The 20,149-nt window shown below is 58.7% G+C and overlaps 1 long non-coding RNA gene across 1 annotated transcript in view; it reads right to left on the reverse strand.

Moving 5' to 3' along the window:
* Positions 1-20,074, reverse strand: part of LOC142464537 (uncharacterized) — a 31,023-nt gene extending 10,949 nt beyond the window's left edge. Inside the window, exons 1-3 of the long non-coding RNA XR_012787681.1 lie at positions 20,002-20,074; positions 19,150-19,234; positions 18,729-18,835 (exon numbers count right to left, since the gene is read on the reverse strand). This is a non-coding gene — a long non-coding RNA (uncharacterized LOC142464537). The remainder of the gene's footprint in view (positions 1-18,728; positions 18,836-19,149; positions 19,235-20,001) is intronic.
* Between the last annotated feature and the right edge of the window lie 75 nt (positions 20,075-20,149).

A 20,149-nucleotide genomic window follows, 5' to 3' on the forward strand; every position in this document is an offset into this window, starting at 1 on the left:
GGTGTCTCCCTGCCGCACTCCCTTACTGACCCTGGTGACACGGTGTCTCCCTGCCGCACTCCCTTACTGATCCTGGTGACATGGTGTCTCCCTGCCGCACTCCCTTACTGATCCTGGTGACACAGTGTCTCCCTGCCGCACTCCCTTACTGATCCTGGTGACACGGTGTCTCCCTGCCGCACTCCCTTACTGATCCTGGTGACACGGTGTCTCCCTGCCGCGCTCCCTTACTGATCCTGGTGACACGGTGTCTCCCTGCCGCACTCCCTTACTGATCCTGGTGACATGGTGTCTCCCTGCCGCACTCCCTTACTGATCCTGGTGACACGGTGTCTCCCTGCCGCACTCCCTTACTGATCCTGGTGACATGGTGTCTCCCTGCCGCACTCCCTTACTGATCCTGGTGACACAGTGTCTCCCTGCCGCACTCCCTTACTGATCCTGGTGACATGGTGTCTCCCTCCCGCACTCCCTTACTGATCCTGGTGACATGGTGTCTCCCTGCCGCACTCCCTTTTTGATCCTGGTGACATGGTGTCTCCCTGCCACACTCCCTTACTGATTCTGGTGACACGGTGTCTCCCTGCCGCACTCCCTTGCTGATCCTGGTGACACGGTGACTCCCTGCCACACTCCCTTACTGATCCTGGTGACACGGTGTCTCCCTGCCGCACTCCCTTACTGATCCTGGTGACATGGTGTCTCCCTTACTGATCCTGGTGACATGGTGTCTCCCTGCCGCACTCACTGATCCTGGTAACATGGAGTCTCCCTGCCGCACTCCCTTACTGATCCTGGTGACACGGTGTCTCCCTGCCGCACTCCCTTACTGATCCTGGTGACATGGTGTCTCCCTGCTGCACTCCCTTACTGATCCTGGTGACATGGTGTCTCCCTGCCGCACTCCCTTACTGATCCTGGTGACACGGTGTCTCCCTTACTGATCCTGGTGACATGGTGTCTCCCTTACTGATCCTGGTGACACGGTGTCTCCCTGCCGCACTCACTGATCCTGGTGACATGGAGTCTCCCTGCTGCACTCCCTTACTGATCCTGGTGACACGGTGTCTCCCTGCCGCGCTCCCTTACTGATCCTGATGACACGGTGTCTCCCTTACTGATCCTGGTGACATGGTGTCTCCCTGCCGCACTCCCTTACTGATCCTGGTGACACGGTGTCTCCCTGCCGCACTCCCTTACTGATCCTGGTGACACGGTGTCTCCCTGCCACACTCCCTTACTGATCCTGGTGACACGGTGTCTCCTTGCCGCACTCCCTTACTGATCCTGGTGACACGGTGTCTCCCTGCCGCACTCCCTTACTGATCCTGGTGACACGGTGTCTCCCTGCCGCACTCCCTTACTGATCCTGGTGACACGGTGTCTCCCTGCCACACTCCCTTACTGATCCTGGTGACACGGTGTCTCCTTGCCGCACTCCCTTACTGATCCTGGTGACACGGTGTCTCCCTGCCGCACTCCCTTACTGATCCTGGTGACATGGTGTCTCCCTGCCGCGCTCCCTTACTGATCCTGGTGACATGGTGTCTCCCTGCCGCACTCCCTTACTGATCCTGGTGACACAGTGTCTCCCTGCCGCACTCCCTTACTGATCCTGGTGACACGGTGTCTCCCTGCCGCACTCCCTTACTGATCCTGGTGACACGGTGTCTCCCTGCCGCACTCCCTTACTGATACTGGTGACATGGTGTCTCCCTGCCGCACGCCCTTACTGATCCTGGTGACACGGTGTCTCCCTGCCGCACTCCCTTACTGATCCTGGTGACATGGTGTCTCCCTGACGCGCTCCCTTACTGATCCTGGTGACACGGTGTCTCCCTGCCGCACTCCCTTACTGATCCTGGTGACACGGTGTCTCCCTGCCGCACTCCCTTACTGATCCTGGCGACACGGTGTCTCCCTGCCGCACTCCCTTACTGATCCTGGTGACACCATGTCTCCCTGCCGCACTCCCTTACTGATCCTGGTGACATGGTGTCTCCCTGCCGCACTCCCTTACTGATCCTGGTGACATAGTGTCTCCCTGCCGCACGCCCTTACTGATCCTGGTGACACGGTGTCTCCCTGCCGCACTCCCTTACTGATCCTGGTGACATGGTGTCTCCCTGCCGCGCTCCCTTACTGATCCTGGTGACACAGTGTCTCCCTGCCGCACTCCCTTACTGATCCTGGTGACACGGTGTCTCCCTGCCGCACTCCCTTACTGATCCTGGTGACACGGTGTCTCCCTGCCGCACTCCCTTACTGATCCTGGTGACACGGTGTCTCCCTGCCGCACTCCCTTACTGATCCTGGTGACATGGTGTCTCCCTGCCGCACTCCCGTACTGATCCTGGTGACACGGTGTCTCCCTGCCGCACTCCCTTACTGATCCTGGTGACACGGTGTCTCCCTGCCGCACTCCCTTACTGATCCTGGTGACACGGTGTCTCCCTGCCGCACTCCCTTGCTGATCCTGGTGACACGGTGTATTCCTGCCGCACTCCCTTACTGATCCTGGTGACACGGTGTCTCCCTGCCGCACTCCCTTACTGATCCTGGTGACACCATGTCTTACTGCCGCACTCCCTTAATGATCCTGGTGACATGGTGTCTCCCTGCCGCACTCCCTTACTGATCCTGGTGACATAGTGTCTCCCTGCCGCACTCCCTTACTGATCCTGGTGACACGGTGTCTCCCTGCCGCACTCCCTTACTGATCCTGGTGACACGGTGTCTCCCTGCCGCACTCCCTTACTGATCCTGGTGACACAGTGTCTCCCTGCCGCGCTCCCTTACTGATCCTGGTGACACAGTGTCTCCCTGCCGCACTCCCTTACTGATCCTGGTGACACGGTGTCTCCCTGCCGCACTCCCTTACTGATCCTGGTGACATGGTGTCTCCCTGCCGCACTCCCTTACTGATCCTGGTGACACGGTGTCTCCCTGCCGCACTCCCTTGCTGATCCTGGTGACACGGTGTATTCCTGCCGCACTCCCTTACTGATCCTGGTGACACGGCGTCTCCCTCCCGCAGTCCCTTACTGATCCTGGTGACACGGTGTCTCCCTGCCGCGCTCCCTTACTGATCCTAGTGACACGGTGTCTCCCTGCTGCACTCCCTTACTGATCCTGGTGACACGGTGTCTCCCTGCCGCACTCCCTTACTGATCCTGGTGACACGGTGTCTCCCTGCCGCACTCCCTTACTGATCCTGGTGACATGGTGTCTCCCTGCCGCACTCCCGTACTGATCCTGGTGACACGGTGTCTCCCTGCCGCACTCCCTTACTGATCCTGGTGACACGGTGTCTCCCTGCCGCACTCCCTTACTGATCCTGGTGACACGGTGTCTCCCTGCCGCACTCCCTTGCTGATCCTGGTGACACGGTGTATTCCTGCCGCACTCCCTTACTGATCCTGGTGACACGGTGTCTCCCTGCCGCACTCCCTTACTGATCCTGGTGACACCATGTCTTACTGCCGCACTCCCTTAATGATCCTGGTGACATGGTGTCTCCCTGCCGCACTCCCTTACTGATCCTGGTGACATAGTGTCTCCCTGCCGCACTCCCTTACTGATCCTGGTGACACGGTGTCTCCCTGCCGCACTCCCTTACTGATCCTGGTGACACGGTGTCTCCCTGCCGCACTCCCTTACTGATCCTGGTGACACAGTGTCTCCCTGCCGCGCTCCCTTACTGATCCTGGTGACACAGTGTCTCCCTGCCGCACTCCCTTACTGATCCTGGTGACACGGTGTCTCCCTGCCGCACTCCCTTACTGATCCTGGTGACATGGTGTCTCCCTGCCGCACTCCCTTACTGATCCTGGTGACACGGTGTCTCCCTGCCGCACTCCCTTGCTGATCCTGGTGACACGGTGTATTCCTGCCGCACTCCCTTACTGATCCTGGTGACACGGCGTCTCCCTCCCGCAGTCCCTTACTGATCCTGGTGACACGGTGTCTCCCTGCCGCGCTCCCTTACTGATCCTAGTGACACGGTGTCTCCCTGCTGCACTCCCTTACTGATCCTGGTGACACGGTGCCTCCCTCCCGCACTCCCTTACTGATCCTGGTGACACGGTGCCTCCCTGCCGCACTCCCTTACTGATCCTGGTGACACGGTGTCTCCCTGCCGCACTCCCTTACTGATCCTGGTGACACGGTGTCTGCCTGCCGCACTCCCTTACTGATCCTGGTGACACGGTGTCTCCCTGCCGCACTCCTTTACTGATCCTGGTGACACGGTGTCTCCCTGCCGCACTCCCTTACTGATCCTGGTGACACGGTGTCTCCCTGCCGCACTCCTTTACTGATCCTGGTGACACGGTGTCTCCCTGCCGCACTCCCTTACTGATCCTGGTGACACGGTGTCTCCCTGCCGCACTCCCTTGCTGATCCTGGTGACAGTGTCTTCCTGCCGCACTCCCTTACTGATCCTGGTGACACGGTGTCTCCCTGCCGCAAGCCCTTACTGATCCTGGTGACACAGTGTCTCCCTGCCACACTCCCTTACTGATCCTGGTGACACAGTGTCTCCCTGCCGCACTCCCTTACTGATCCTGGTGACACGGTGTCTCCCTGCTGCACTCCCTTACTGATCCTGGTGACACGGTGTCTCCCTGCCGCACTCCCTTACTGATCCTGGTGACACGGTGTCTCCCTGCCGCACTCCCTTACTGATCCTGGTGACACGGTGTCTCCCTGCCGCGCTCCCTTACTGATCCTGGTGACACGGTGTCTCCCTGCCGCGCTCCCTTACTGATCCTGGTGACACGGTGTCTCCCTGCCGCACTCCCTTACTGATCCTGGTGACACAGTGTCTCCCTGCCGCACTCCCTTACTGATCCTGGTGACACGGTGTCTCCCTGCCGCACTCCCTTACTGATCCTGGTGACACGGTGTCTCCCTGCTGCACTCCCTTACTGATCCTGGTGACACGGTGTCTCCCTGCCGCACTCCCTTACTGATCCTGGTGACACGGTGTCTCCCTGCCGCACTCCCTTACTGATCCTGGTGACACGGTGTCTCCCTACTGCACTCCCTTACTGATCCTGGTGACATGGTGTCTCCCTTACTGATCCTGGTGACGCGGTGTCTCCCTGCCGCACTCACTGATCCTGGTGACATGGAGTCTCCCTGCCGCACTCCCTTACTGATCCTGGTGACACGGTGTCTCCCTGCCGCACTCCCTTACTGATCCTGGTGACACGGTGTCTCCCTGCCGCACTCCCTTACTGATCCTGGTGACACGGTGTCTCCCTACTGCACTCCCTTACTGATCCTGGTGACACGGTGTCTCCCTGCCGCACTCCCTTACTGATCCTGGTGACACGGTGTCTCCCTGCCGCACTCCCTTACCGATCCTGGTGACACGGTGTCTCCCTGCCACACTCCCTTACTGATCCTGGTGACACGGTGTCTCCCTGCTGCACTCCCTTACTGATCCTGGTGACACGGTGTCTCCCTGCCGCGCTCCCTTACTGATCCTGGTGACACGGTGTCTCCCTGCTGCACTCCCTTACTGATCCTGGTGACACGGTGTCTCCCTGCCGCACTCCCTTACTGATCCTGGTGACACGGTATCTCCCTGCCGCACTCCCTTACTGATCCTGGTGACACGGTGTCTCCCTGCCGCACTCCCTTACTGACCCTGGTGACACGGTGTCTCCCTGCCGCACTCCCTTACTGATCCTGGTGACATGGTGTCTCCCTGCCGCACTCCCTTACTGATCCTGGTGACACAGTGTCTCCCTGCCGCACTCCCTTACTGATCCTGGTGACACGGTGTCTCCCTGCCGCACTCCCTTACTGATCCTGGTGACACGGTGTCTCCCTGCCGCGCTCCCTTACTGATCCTGGTGACACGGTGTCTCCCTGCCGCACTCCCTTACTGATCCTGGTGACATGGTGTCTCCCTGCCGCACTCCCTTACTGATCCTGGTGACACAGTGTCTCCCTGCCGCACTCCCTTACTGATCCTGGTGACATGGTGTCTCCCTCCCGCACTCCCTTACTGATCCTGGTGACATGGTGTCTCCCTGCCGCACTCCCTTTTTGATCCTGGTGACATGGTGTCTCCCTGCCACACTCCCTTACTGATTCTGGTGACACGGTGTCTCCCTGCCGCACTCCCTTGCTGATCCTGGTGACACGGTGACTCCCTGCCACACTCCCTTACTGATCCTGGTGACACGGTGTCTCCCTGCCGCACTCCCTTACTGATCCTGGTGACATGGTGTCTCCCTTACTGATCCTGGTGACATGGTGTCTCCCTGCCGCACTCACTGATCCTGGTAACATGGAGTCTCCCTGCCGCACTCCCTTACTGATCCTGGTGACACGGTGTCTCCCTGCCGCACTCCCTTACTGATCCTGGTGACATGGTGTCTCCCTGCTGCACTCCCTTACTGATCCTGGTGACATGGTGTCTCCCTGCCGCACTCCCTTACTGATCCTGGTGACACGGTGTCTCCCTTACTGATCCTGGTGACATGGTGTCTCCCTTACTGATCCTGGTGACACGGTGTCTCCCTGCCGCACTCACTGATCCTGGTGACATGGAGTCTCCCTGCTGCACTCCCTTACTGATCCTGGTGACACGGTGTCTCCCTGCCGCGCTCCCTTACTGATCCTGATGACACGGTGTCTCCCTTACTGATCCTGGTGACATGGTGTCTCCCTGCCGCACTCCCTTACTGATCCTGGTGACACGGTGTCTCCCTGCCGCACTCCCTTACTGATCCTGGTGACACGGTGTCTCCCTGCCACACTCCCTTACTGATCCTGGTGACACGGTGTCTCCTTGCCGCACTCCCTTACTGATCCTGGTGACACGGTGTCTCCCTGCCGCACTCCCTTACTGATCCTGGTGACACGGTGTCTCCCTGCCGCACTCCCTTACTGATCCTGGTGACACGGTGTCTCCCTGCCACACTCCCTTACTGATCCTGGTGACACGGTGTCTCCTTGCCGCACTCCCTTACTGATCCTGGTGACACGGTGTCTCCCTGCCGCACTCCCTTACTGATCCTGGTGACATGGTGTCTCCCTGCCGCGCTCCCTTACTGATCCTGGTGACATGGTGTCTCCCTGCCGCACTCCCTTACTGATCCTGGTGACACAGTGTCTCCCTGCCGCACTCCCTTACTGATCCTGGTGACACGGTGTCTCCCTGCCGCACTCCCTTACTGATCCTGGTGACACGGTGTCTCCCTGCCGCACTCCCTTACTGATACTGGTGACATGGTGTCTCCCTGCCGCACGCCCTTACTGATCCTGGTGACACGGTGTCTCCCTGCCGCACTCCCTTACTGATCCTGGTGACATGGTGTCTCCCTGACGCGCTCCCTTACTGATCCTGGTGACACGGTGTCTCCCTGCCGCACTCCCTTACTGATCCTGGTGACACGGTGTCTCCCTGCCGCACTCCCTTACTGATCCTGGCGACACGGTGTCTCCCTGCCGCACTCCCTTACTGATCCTGGTGACACCATGTCTCCCTGCCGCACTCCCTTACTGATCCTGGTGACATGGTGTCTCCCTGCCGCACTCCCTTACTGATCCTGGTGACATAGTGTCTCCCTGCCGCACTCCCTTACTGATCCTGGTGACACGGTGTCTCCCTGCCGCACTCCCTTACTGATCCTGGTGACACGGTGTCTCCCTGCCGCACTCCCTTACTGATCCTGGTGACACAGTGTCTCCCTGCCGCGCTCCCTTACTGATCCTGGTGACATGGTGTCTCCCTGCCGCACTCCCTTACTGATCCTGGTGACATGGTGTCTCCCTGCCGCACTCCCTTACTGATCCTGGTGACACTGTGTCTCCCTGCCGCACTCCCTTACTGATCCTGGTGACACGGTGTCTCCCTACCGCGCTCCCTTACTGATCCTAGTGACACGGTGTCTCCCTGCCGCACTCCCTTACTGATCCTGGTGACACGGTGTCTCCCTGCCGCACTCCCTTACTGATCCTGGTGACATGGTGTCTCCCTGCCGCACTCCCTTACTGATCCTGGTGACACAGTGTCTCCCTGCCGCACTCCCTTACTGATCCTGGTGACACGGTGTCTCCCTGCCGCACTCCCTTACTGATCCTGGTGACATGGTGTCTCCCTGCCGCACTCCCTTACTGATCCTGGTGACACGGTGTCTCCCTGCCGCACTCCCTTGCTGATCCTGGTGACACGGTGTATTCCTGCCGCACTCCCTTACTGATCCTGGTGACACGGCGTCTCCCTCCCGCAGTCCCTTACTGATCCTGGTGACACGGTGTCTCCCTGCCGCACTCCCTTACTGATCCTGGTGACACGGTGTCTCCCTGCCGCGCTCCCTTACTGATCCTAGTGACACGGTGTCTCCCTGCTGCACTCCCTTACTGATCCTGGTGACACGGTGCCTCCCTCCCGCACTCCCTTACTGATCCTGGTGACACGGTGCCTCCCTGCCGCACTCCCTTACTGATCCTGGTGACACGGTGTCTCCCTGCCGCACTCCCTTACTGATCCTGGTGACACGGTGTCTGCCTGCCGCACTCCCTTACTGATCCTGGTGACACGGTGTCTCCCTACCGTACTCCTTTACTGATCCTGGTGACACGGTGTCTCCCTGCCGCACTCCCTTACTGATCCTGGTGACACGGTGTCTCCCTGCCGCACTCCCTTGCTGATCCTGGTGACAGTGTCTTCCTGCCGCACTCCCTTACTGATCCTGGTGACACGGTGTCTCCCTGCCGCAAGCCCTTACTGATCCTGGTGACACAGTGTCTCCCTGCCGCACTCCCTTACTGATCCTGGTGACACAGTGTCTCCCTGCCGCACTCCCTTACTGATCCTGGTGACACGGTGTCTCCCTGCTGCACTCCCTTACTGATCCTGGTGACACGGTGTCTCCCTGCCGCACTCCCTTACTGATCCTGGTGACACGGTGTCTCCCTGCCGCACTCCCTTACTGATCCTGGTGACACGGTGTCTCCCTGCCGCACTCCCTTACTGATCCTGGTGACACGGTGTCTCCCTGCCGCGCTCCCTTACTGATCCTGGTGACACGGTGTCTCCCTGCCGCACTCCCTTACTGATCCTGGTGACACAGTGTCTCCCTGCCGCACTCCCTTACTGATCCTGGTGACACGGTGTCTCCCTGCCGCACTCCCTTACTGACCCTGGTGACACGGTGTCTCCCTCCCGCACTCCCTCGCTGATCCTGGTGACACGGTGTCTCCCTGCCGCACTCCCTTACTGATCCTGGTGACACGGTGTCTCTCTGCCGCACTCCCTTACTGATCCTGGTGACACAGTGTCTCCCTGCCGCACTCCCTTACTGATCCTGGTGACACGGTGTCTCCCTGCCGCACTCCCTTACTGATCCTGGTGACATGGTGTCTCCCTGCCGCACTCTCTTACTGATCCTGGTGACACGGTGTCTCCCTGCCGCACTCCCTTACTGATCCTGGTGACACGGTGTCTCCCTGCCGCACTCCCTTACTGATCCTGGTGACATGGTGTCTCCCTGCCGCACTCCCTCGCTGATCCTGGTGACACGGTGTCTCCCTGCCGCACTCCCTTACTGATCCTGGTGACATGGTGTCTCCCTGCCGCACTCCCTTACTGACCCTGGTGACATGGTGTCTCCCTGCCGCACTCCCTTACTGATCCTGGTGACACGGCGTCTCCCTGCCGCACTCCCTTACTGATCCTGGTGACACGGTGTCTCCCTCCCGCACTCCCTTGCTGATCCTAGTGACACGGTGTCTCCCTGCCGCACTCCCTTACTGATCCTGGTGACACGGTGTCTCCCTGCCGCACTCCCTTACTGATCCTGGTGACATGGTGTCTCCCTGCCGCACTCCCTCGCTGATCCTGGTGACACGGTGTCTCCCTGCCGCACTCCATTACTGATCCTGGTGACATGGTGTCTCCCTGCCGCACTCCCTTACTGATCCTGGTGACACCGTGTCTCCCTGCCGCACTCCCTTACTGATCCTGGTGACACGGTGTCTCCCTGCCGCACTCCCTTACTGATCCTGGTGACGCGGTGTCTCCCTGCCGCGCTCCCTTACTGATCCTGGTGACACGGTGCCTCCCTCCCGCACTCCCTTACTGATCCTGGTGACACGGTGTCTCCCTGCCGCACTCCCTTACTGATCCTGGTGACACGGTGTCTCCCTGCCGCGCTCCCTTACTGATCCTGGTGACACGGTGTCTCCCTGCCGCGCTCCCTTACTGATCCTGGTGACACGGTGTCTCCCTGCCGCACTCCCTTACTGACCCTGGTGACACGGTGTCTCCCTGCCGCACTCCCTTACTGAGCCTGGTGACACGGTGTCTCCCTGCCGCACTCCCTTACTGATCCTGGTGACACGGTGTCTGCCTGCCGCACTCCCTTACTGATCCTGGTGACACGGTGTCTCCCTGCCGCACTCCCTTACTGATCCTGGTGACACGGTGTCTCCCTGCCGCACTCCCTTACTGATCCTGGTGACACGGTGTCTCCCTGCCGCACTCTCTTACTGATCCTGGTGACACGGTGTCTCCCTGCCGCACTCCCTTACTGATCCTGGTGACATGGTGTCTCCCTGCCGCAAGCCCTTACTGATCCTGGTGACACAGTGTCTCCCTGCCGCACTCCCTTACTGATCCTGGTGACACAGTGTCTCCCTGCCGCACTCCCTTACTGATCCTGGTGACACGGTGTCTCCCTGCTGCACTCCCTTACTGATCCTGGTGACACGGTGTCTCCCTGCCGCACTCCCTTACTGATCCTGGTGACACAGTGTCTCCCTGCCGCACTCCCTTACTGATCCTGGTGACACGGTGTCTCCCTGCCGCACTCCCTTACTGACCCTGGTGACACGGTGTCTCCCTCCCGCACTCCCTCGCTGATCCTGGTGACACGGTGTCTCCCTGCCGCACTCCCTTACTGATCCTGGTGACACGGTGTCTCTCTGCCGCACTCCCTTACTGATCCTGGTGACACAGTGTCTCCCTGCCGCACTCCCTTACTGATCCTGGTGACACGGTGTCTCCCTGCCGCACTCCCTTACTGATCCTGGTGACATGGTGTCTCCCTGCCGCACTCTCTTACTGATCCTGGTGACACGGTGTCTCCCTGCCGCACTCCCTTACTGATCCTGGTGACATGGTGTCTCCCTGCCGCACTCCCTTACTGACCCTGGTGACATGGTGTCTCCCTGCCGCACTCCCTTACTGATCCTGGTGACACGGCGTCTCCCTGCCGCACTCCCTTACTGATCCTGGTGACACGGTGTCTCCCTCCCGCACTCCCTTACTGATCCTGGTGACATGGTGTCTCCCTGCCGCACTCCCTCGCTGATCCTGGTGACACGGTGTCACCCTGCCGCACTCCATTACTGATCCTGGTGACATGGTGTCTCCCTGCCGCACTCCCTTACTGATCCTGGTGACACCGTGTCTCCCTGCCGCACTCCCTTACTGATCCTGGTGACACGGTGTCTCCCTGCCGCACTCCCTTACTGATCCTGGTGACACGGTGTCTCCCTGCCGCACTCCCTCGCTGATCCTGGTGACACGGTGTCTCCCTGCCGCACTCCCTTACTGATCCTGGTGACACGGTGCCTCCCTCCCGCACTCCCTTACTGATCCTGGTGACACGGTGTCTCCCTGCCGCACTCCCTTACTGATCCTGGTGACACGGTGTCTCCCTGCCGCGCTCCCTTACTGATCCTGGTGACACGGTGTCTCCCTGCCGCGCTCCCTTACTGATCCTGGTGACACGGTGTCTCCCTGCCGCACTCCCTTACTGACCCTGGTGACACGGTGTCTCCCTGCCGCACTCCCTTACTGACCCTGGTGACACGGTGTCTCCCTGCCGCACTCCCTTACTGATCCTGGTGACACGGTGTCTGCCTGCCGCACTCCCTTACTGATCCTGGTGACATGGTGTCTCCCTGCCGCACTCCCTTACTGACCCTGGTGACACGGTGTCTCCCTGCCGCACTCTCTTACTGATCCTGGTGACACGGTGTCTCCCTGCCGCACTCCCTTACTGATCCTGGTGACACAGTATCTCCCTCCCGCACTCCCTTACTGATCCTGGTGACACAGTGTCTCCCTGCCGCACTCCCTTACTGATCCTGGTGACACGGTGTCTCCCTGCCGCACTCTCTTACTGATCCTGGTGACACGGTGTCTCCCTGCCGCACTCCCTTACTGATCCTGGTGACATGGTGTCTCCCTGCCGCAAGCCCTTACTGATCCTGGTGACACAGTGTCTCCCTGCCGCACTCCCTTACTGATCCTGGTGACACAGTGTCTCCCTGCCGCACTCCCTTACTGATCCTGGTGACACGGTGTCTCCCTGCTGCACTCCCTTACTGATCCTGGTGACACGGTGTCTCCCTGCCGCACTCCCTTACTGATCCTGGTGACACAGTGTCTCCCTGCCGCACTCCCTTACTGATCCTGGTGACACGGTGTCTCCCTGCCGCACTCCCTTACTGACCCTGGTGACACGGTGTCTCCCTCCCGCACTCCCTCGCTGATCCTGGTGACACGGTGTCTCCCTGCCGCACTCCCTTACTGATCCTGGTGACACGGTGTCTCTCTGCCGCACTCCCTTACTGATCCTGGTGACACAGTGTCTCCCTGCCGCACTCCCTTACTGATCCTGGTGACACGGTGTCTCCCTGCCGCACTCCCTTACTGATCCTGGTGACATGGTGTCTCCCTGCCGCACTCTCTTACTGATCCTGGTGACACGGTGTCTCCCTGCCGCACTCCCTTACTGATCCTGGTGACACGGTGTCTCCCTGCCGCACTCCCTTACTGATCCTGGTGACACGGTGTCTCCCTGCCGCACTCCCTTACTGATCCTGGTGACATGGTGTCTCCCTGCCGCACTCCCTTACTGATCCTGGTGACACGGCGTCTCCCTGCCGCACTCCCTTACTGATCCTGGTGACATGGCGTCTCCCTGCCGCACTCCCTTACTGATCCTGGTGACACGGTGTCTCCCTGCCGCACTCCCTTACTGATCCTGGTGACATGGCGTCTCCCTGCCGCACTCCCTTACTGATCCTGGTGACATGGCGTCTCCCTGCCGCACTCCCGTACTGATCCTGGTGACACCGTGTCTCCCTGCCGCACTCCCTTACTGATCCTGGTGACATGGCGTCTCCCTGCCGCACTCCCTTACTGATCCTGGTGACATGGCGTCTCCCTGCCGCACTCCCGTACTGATCCTGGTGACACCGTGTCTCCCTGCCGCACTCCCTTACTGATCCTGGTGACACAGTGTCTCCCTGCCGCACTCCCTTACTGATCCTGGTGACATGGTGTCTCCCTGCCGCACTCCCTTACTGATCCTGGTGACACGGTGTCTCCCTGCCGCACTCTCACTCGGGGGGGGGGGGGGGGGAGAAGGGTATTATGTGTGTGTATATAACGCTTGCACTCTCACTCGGGGGGTATTTTGGGTGTGTATATAACACTTGCACTCTCACTCGGGGGGGGGGGGTATTTTGGGTGTGTATATAACGCTTGCACTCTCACTCAGGGGGGGGGGTATTTTGGGTGTGTATATAACGCTTGCACTCTCACTCGGGGGGGGGGGGTATTTTGGGTGTGTATATAACGCTTGTACTCTCACTCGGGGGGGGGGGGTATTTTGGGTGTGTATATAACGCTTGCACTCTCACTCGGGGGGGTATTTTGGGTGTGTATATAACGCTTGCACTCTCACTCGGGGGGGGGGTATTTTGGGTGTATATATAACGCTTGCACTCTCACTCGGGGAGGGGGGGTATTTTGGGTGTATATAACGCTTGCACTCTCACTTGGGGGGGGGGGTATTTTGGGTGTGTATATAACGCTTGCACTCTCACTCGGGGGGGGGGGGGGGGTATTTTGGGTGTGTATATAACGCTTGCACTCTCGGGGGGGGGTATTTTGGGTGTGTATATAACGCTTGCACTCTCACTCGGGAGGGGGGTATTTTGGGTGTGTATATAACGCTTGTACTCTCACTCGGGGGGGGGGGTATATATAACGCTTGCACTCTCACTCGGGGGGGGGGTATTTTGGGTGTGTATATAACGCTTGCACTCTCACTCGGGGGGGGGGGTATTTTGGGTGTGTATATAACGCTTGCACTCTCACTCGGGGGGGGGGGTATTTTGGGTGTATATATAACGCTTGCACTCTCACTCGGGGGGGGGGGGGGTATTTTGGGGGTATATATAATGCTTGCACTCTCACTCGGGGAGGGGGGGTATTTTGGGTGTATATAACGCTTGCACTCTCACTTGGGGGGGGGGGTATTTTGGGTGTGTATATAACGCTTGCACTCTCACTCGGGGGTATTTTGGGTGTGTATATAACGCTTGCACTCTCACACGGGGGGGGGGGTATTTTGGGGGTATATATAACGCTTGCACTCTCACTCGGGGGGGGGGTATTTTGGGTGTGTATATAACGCTTGCACTCTCGGGGGGGGGGGTATTTTGGGTGTATATATAACGCTTGCACTCTCGGGGGGGGGGGGTATTTTGGGTGTATATATAACGCTTGCACTCTCGGGGGGGGGGTATTTTGGGTGTGTGTATATAACGCTTGCACTCTCGGGGGGGGGGGGTATTTTGGGTGTATATATAACGCTTGCACTCTCGGGGGGGGGGGTATTTTGGGTGTATATATAACGCTTGCACCCTTGGGGGGGGGTATTTTGGGTGTATATATAACGCTTGCACTCTCGGGGGGGGGGGGGTATTTTGGGTGTGTATATAACGTTTGCACTCTCACTTGGGGGGGGTATTTTGGGTGTGTATATAACGCTTGCACTCTCACTCGGGAAGGGGGGGTATTTTGGGTGTGTATATAACGCTTGCACTCTCACTCGTGGGGGGGTATTTTGGGTGTGTATATAACGCTTGCACTCTCACTCGGGGGGGAGGGGGTATTTTGGGTGTGTATATAACGCTTGCACTTTCACTCGGGGGGTGGGGTATTTTGGGTGTGTATATATAACGCTTGCACTCTCACTCGGGGGGGGGGGGTATTTTTGGGTGTGTATATAACCAGTGTTCGACAAACCTATACATTTGCTCGCCCTGGGCGAGTGGATTTAACCCCCGGGCGAGTAAATATTGGCCCAAGCAGCACACGTTTGGTACTAGGTGGCGAGTAGATTTTTTTGTGTGTGGCGAGTAGATTTTTTGGTGATTTGTCAACCACTGTATATAACGCTTGCACTCTCACTCGGGGGGGGGGAGTATTTTGGGTGTGTATATAACGCTTGCACTCTCACTCGGGGGGGTGGGTGGAGGGGGTATTTTGGGTGTGTATATAACGCTTGCACTCTCACTCGGGGGGGGGGGGTATTTTGGGTGTGTATATAACACTTGCACTCTCACTCGGGGGGGGGGTATTTTGGGGGTATATATAACGCTTGCACTCTCACTCGGGGGGGGGTATTTTGGGGGTATATATAACGCTTGCACTCTCACTCGGGGGGGGGGGGGGGTATTTTGGGTGTGTATATAACGCTTGCACTCACACGGGGGGGGGTATTTTGGGTGTATATATAACGCTTGCACTCTCGGGGGGGGGGGGTATTTTGGGTGTGTATATAACGCTTGCACTCTCGGGGGGGTATTTTGGGTGTGTATATAACGTTTGCACTCTCACTTGGGGGTGGGGGGGTATTTTGGGTGTGTATATAACGCTTGCACTCTCACTCGGGAAGGGGGGGGTATTTGGGTGTGTATATAACGCTTGCACTCTCACTCGGAAGGGGGGGTATTTTGGTGTGTATATAACGCTTGCACTCTCACTCGGGAAGGGGGGGGTATTTTGGGTGTGTATATAACGCTTGCACTCTCACTCGGGAAGGGGGGGTATTTTGGGTGTGTATATAACGCTTGCACTCTCACTCGGGAAGGGGGGGGTATTTTGGGTGTGTATATAACGCTTGCACTCTCGACTCGGGCGGGGGGGGGGTATTTTGGGTGTGTATATAACGCTTGCACTCTCACTCGGGGAGGAGGGGGTATTTTGGGTGTGTATATAACGCTTGCACTCTCACTCGGGAAGGGGGGGTTTTTTGGGGTGTGTATATAACGCTTGCACTCTCACTCGGGGGAAGGGGGGGGTATTTTGGGTGTGTATATAACGCTTGCACTCTCACTCGGGAGGGGGGGGTATTTTGGTGTGTATATAACGCTGCATTCTCACCGGGGGGGGGGTATTTTGGGTGTGTATATAACGCTTGCACTCTCACTCGGGGGGGGGAGGGGGTATTTTGGGTGTGTATATAACGCTTGCACTCTCACTCGGGGGGGGGGGGTGGGTGGAGGTGTATTTTGGGTGTGTATATAACGCTTGCACTCTCACTCGGGGGGGGGAGGGGGGTATTTTGGGTGGTGTATATAACGCTTGCACTCTCACTCGGGGGGGGGGGGGGGGAGGGGGTATTTTGGGTGTGTATATAACGCTTGCACTGCTCACTCGGGGGGGGGAGGGGGTATTTTGGGTGTGTATATAACGCTTGCACTCTCACTCGGGAGGGGGGGTATTTTGGGTGTGTATATAACGCTTGCACTCTCACTCGGGGGGGGGGGAGGGGGTATTTTGGGTGTGTATATAACGCTTTGCACTCTCACTCGGGGGGGGGAGGGGTATTTTGGGTGTGTATATAACGCTTGCACTCTCACTCGGGGGGGGGGTATTTTGGGTGTGTATATAACGCTTGCACTCTCGGGGTGGGGTATTTTGGGTGTGTATATAACGTTTTGCACTCTCACTTGGGTGGGGTATTTTGGGTGTGTATATAACGCTTGCACTCTCACTCGGGAAGGGGGGGGTATTTTGGGTGTGTATATAACGCTTGCACTCTCACTTCGGGAAGGGGGGGTATTTTGGGTGTGTATATAACGCTTGCACTCTCACTCGGGAAGGGGGGGGTATTTTGGGTGTGTATATAACGCTTGCACTCTCACTCGGGAAGGGGGGTATTTTGGGTGTGTATATAACGCTTGCACTCTCACTCGGGAAGGGGGGGGTATTTTGGGTGTGTATATAACGCTTGCACTCTCACTCGGGGGGGGTGGGTATTTTGGGTGTGTATATAACGCTTGCACTCTCACTCGGGAAGGGGGGGGTATTTTGGATGTGTATATAACGCTTGCACTCTCACTCGGGAATGGGGGGGGTATTTTGGGTGTGTATATAACGCTTGCACTCTCACTCGGGAAGGGGGGGTATTTTGGGTGTGTATATAACGCTTGCATTCTCACTCGGGGGGGGGGGGGTATTTTGGGTGTGTATATAACGCTTGCACTCTCACTCGGGGGGGGAGGGGGTATTTTGGGTGTGTATATAACGCTTGCACTCTCACTCGGGGGGGGGGGGTGGGTGGAGGGGTATTTTGGGTGTGTATATAACGCTTGCACTCTCACTCGGGGGGGGGGAGGGGGTATTTTGGGTGTGTATATAACGCTTGCACTCTCACTCGGGGGGGGGGGGGAGGGTATTTTGGGTGTGTATATAAACGCTTGCACTCTCACTCGGGAAGGGGGGTATTTTGGGTGTGTATATAACGCTTGCACTCTCACTCGGGGGGGGGGGGAGGGGGTATTTTGGGTGTGTATATAACGCTTGCACTCTCACTCGGGGGGGGGAGGGGTATTTTGGGTGTGTATATAACGCTTGCACTCTCACTCGGGGGGGGGGGTATTTTGGGTGTGTATATAACGCTTGCACTCTCGGGGGGGGGGGTATTTTGGGTGTGTATATAACGCTTGCACTCTCACTCGGGAAGGGGGGGTATTTGGATGTGTATATAACGCTTGCACTCTCAGTCGGGAAGGGGGGTATTTTGGGTGTGTATATACGCTTGCACTCTCACTCGGGAAGGGGGGGTATTTTGGGTGTGTATATAACGCTTGCATTCTCACTCGGGGGGGGGGGGGTATTTGGGTGTGTATATAACGCTTGCACTCTCACTCGGGGGGGGAGGGGGGTATTTTGGGTGTGTATATAACGCTTGCACTCTCACTCGGGGGGGGGGGGGGTGGTGGAGGGGTATTTTGGGTGTGTATATAACGCTTGCACTCTCACTCGGGGGGGGGGAGGGGGTATTTTGGGGTGTGTATATAACGCTTGCACTCTCACTCGGGGGGGGGGGAGGGGTATTTTGGGTGTGTATATAACGCTTGCACTCTCACTCGGGGGGGAGGGGTATTTTGGGTGTGTATATAACGCTTGCACTCTCACTCGGGAAGGGGGGGGTATTTTGGGTGTGTATATAACGCTTGCACTCTCACTCGGGGGGGGGGAGGGGGTATTTTGGGTGTGTATATAACGCTTGCACTCTCACTCGGGGGGGAGGGGTATTTGGGTGTGTATATACGCTTGCACTCTCACTCGGGGGGGGGGTATTTTGGGTGTGTATATAACTGCTTGCACTCTCGGGGGGGGGTATTTTGGTGTGTATATAACGCTTGCACTCTCACTCGGCGGGGGGGGGGTATTTTGGGTGTGTATATAACGCTTGCACTCTCGGGGGGGGGGGTATTTTGGGTGTGTATATAACGCTTGCACTCTCACTCGGGGGGGGAGGGGTATTTTGGGTGTGTATATAACGCTTGCACTCTCGGGGGGGGGGTATTTGGGTGTGTATATAACGCTTGCACTCTCACTCGGGGGGGAGGGGGGTATTTGGGTGTGTATATAACGCTTGCACTCTCACCGAGACAGTTGAAGAAGTATTTGGAGGCAGACTTGCGAGATAACGAGGGAGGAGCCAGACTTAGAAAGTCAGAATATCCGATGTGGTCAGCGCTCGAGGAGAGTCTCCTACAGGGAGAGAGCGCCATGTAATAGAGAGCGCAGAGACAGAAGCAGGCACGTAAGAGAGCGCAGGGACAGAGACGCGCACGGTAAACAGAGCACAGGGCGAGTGACAGAGACATGCGCACGGTATAGAGAGTGCAGGGCGAGGGACAGACGTGCGCACGGTAAATAGAGTGCAAGGCGAGAGACAGAGATGCGCACACGGTAAAGAGAGTGCAGGGGCGAGGGACTGAGTCGCGCGCACGGTAAAGAGAGTGCAGGGCGAGGGACTGAGTCGCGCGCACGGTAAGGGCGAGAGACACTAGCGTGAGCGTCACCTTTGCACGTAACCAGAGACAGGTCGTCAGTTTCCGGCAGCTCGGAAGCACAGGGAGGAATCTGTCATCCAGCTCCGAGACCGCTCTGAGAGTGGGGAGGAGAGTGCGTGTGAGAGCCCGGAGGACGTGCAAGGGGGGGCGGGAGACTGCAGGGTGTGGGGTTCTAGTGCGGGGTGGGGGAGTGCAGGGGGGAAAGTGCAGGGTTGGGGGAGGGGGGAGTGTGAGGTGGGGGAGGGGGGGAGTGTGAGGTGGGGGAGGGGGGGAGAGTGCGACGGGGGGAGAGTGCGGGGCGGGGGGAGAGAGAGTGCGGGGCGGGAGAGAGAGCGGGGCGGGGGGGAGAGAGTGCGAGGCGGGGGGAGAGAGTGCGGGGCGGGGGGGGAGAGAGTGCGGGGCGGGGGGGAGAGAGTGCGGGGCGGGGAGGAGAGAGTGCGGGGGCGGGGGGGAGGGTGCGGGGTAGAGAGAGGGCGGGGGGGAGAGGGTGCGGGGGGGAGAGGGGTGGGATGTAGGGGGGTTAGAGTGCGGGGGGGGAGAGGGGTGGGGGAGGGATGTGCAGGGGGGGGAGAGTGGGGGGGGGAGGGATTGTAGGGGGGGAGGAGTGCGGGGGGGGGGAGAGTGCGGGGGGAGAGGGGTGGGGGAGGGATGTAGGGGGGGTAGAGGGTGGGGGGGGGGAGAGTGCGTGGGGGAGAGTGGTGGGGAGGGATGTAGGGGGGGTAGAGTGGGGGGGAGAGGGGGTGGATGTAGGGGGGGGAGAGGGGTGGGATGTAGGGGGGGTAGAGTGGGGGGGAGAGGGGTGGGATGTAGGGGGGGTAGAGGGCGTGGTGAGAGTGGGGGTGCAGCGTGCAGATAAATAACCTCCTCTCCTCAGGTGTGAGACGAGCTGGGCGAGAGCGCTCATCCTCAGACACCTCCAGGGACACTTCTGGGAGACAGAAAACACCGCGTGAGACAGACCCCCCCACAGACAGGCAGCAGGGTGTGAACCCCCCCCCCACCCACCCCA

The sequence above is a fragment of the Ascaphus truei genome, chromosome 13 (assembly GCF_040206685.1).
Source record: "Ascaphus truei isolate aAscTru1 chromosome 13, aAscTru1.hap1, whole genome shotgun sequence".
NCBI classification, from domain to species: Eukaryota; Metazoa; Chordata; class Amphibia; order Anura; family Ascaphidae; genus Ascaphus; species Ascaphus truei.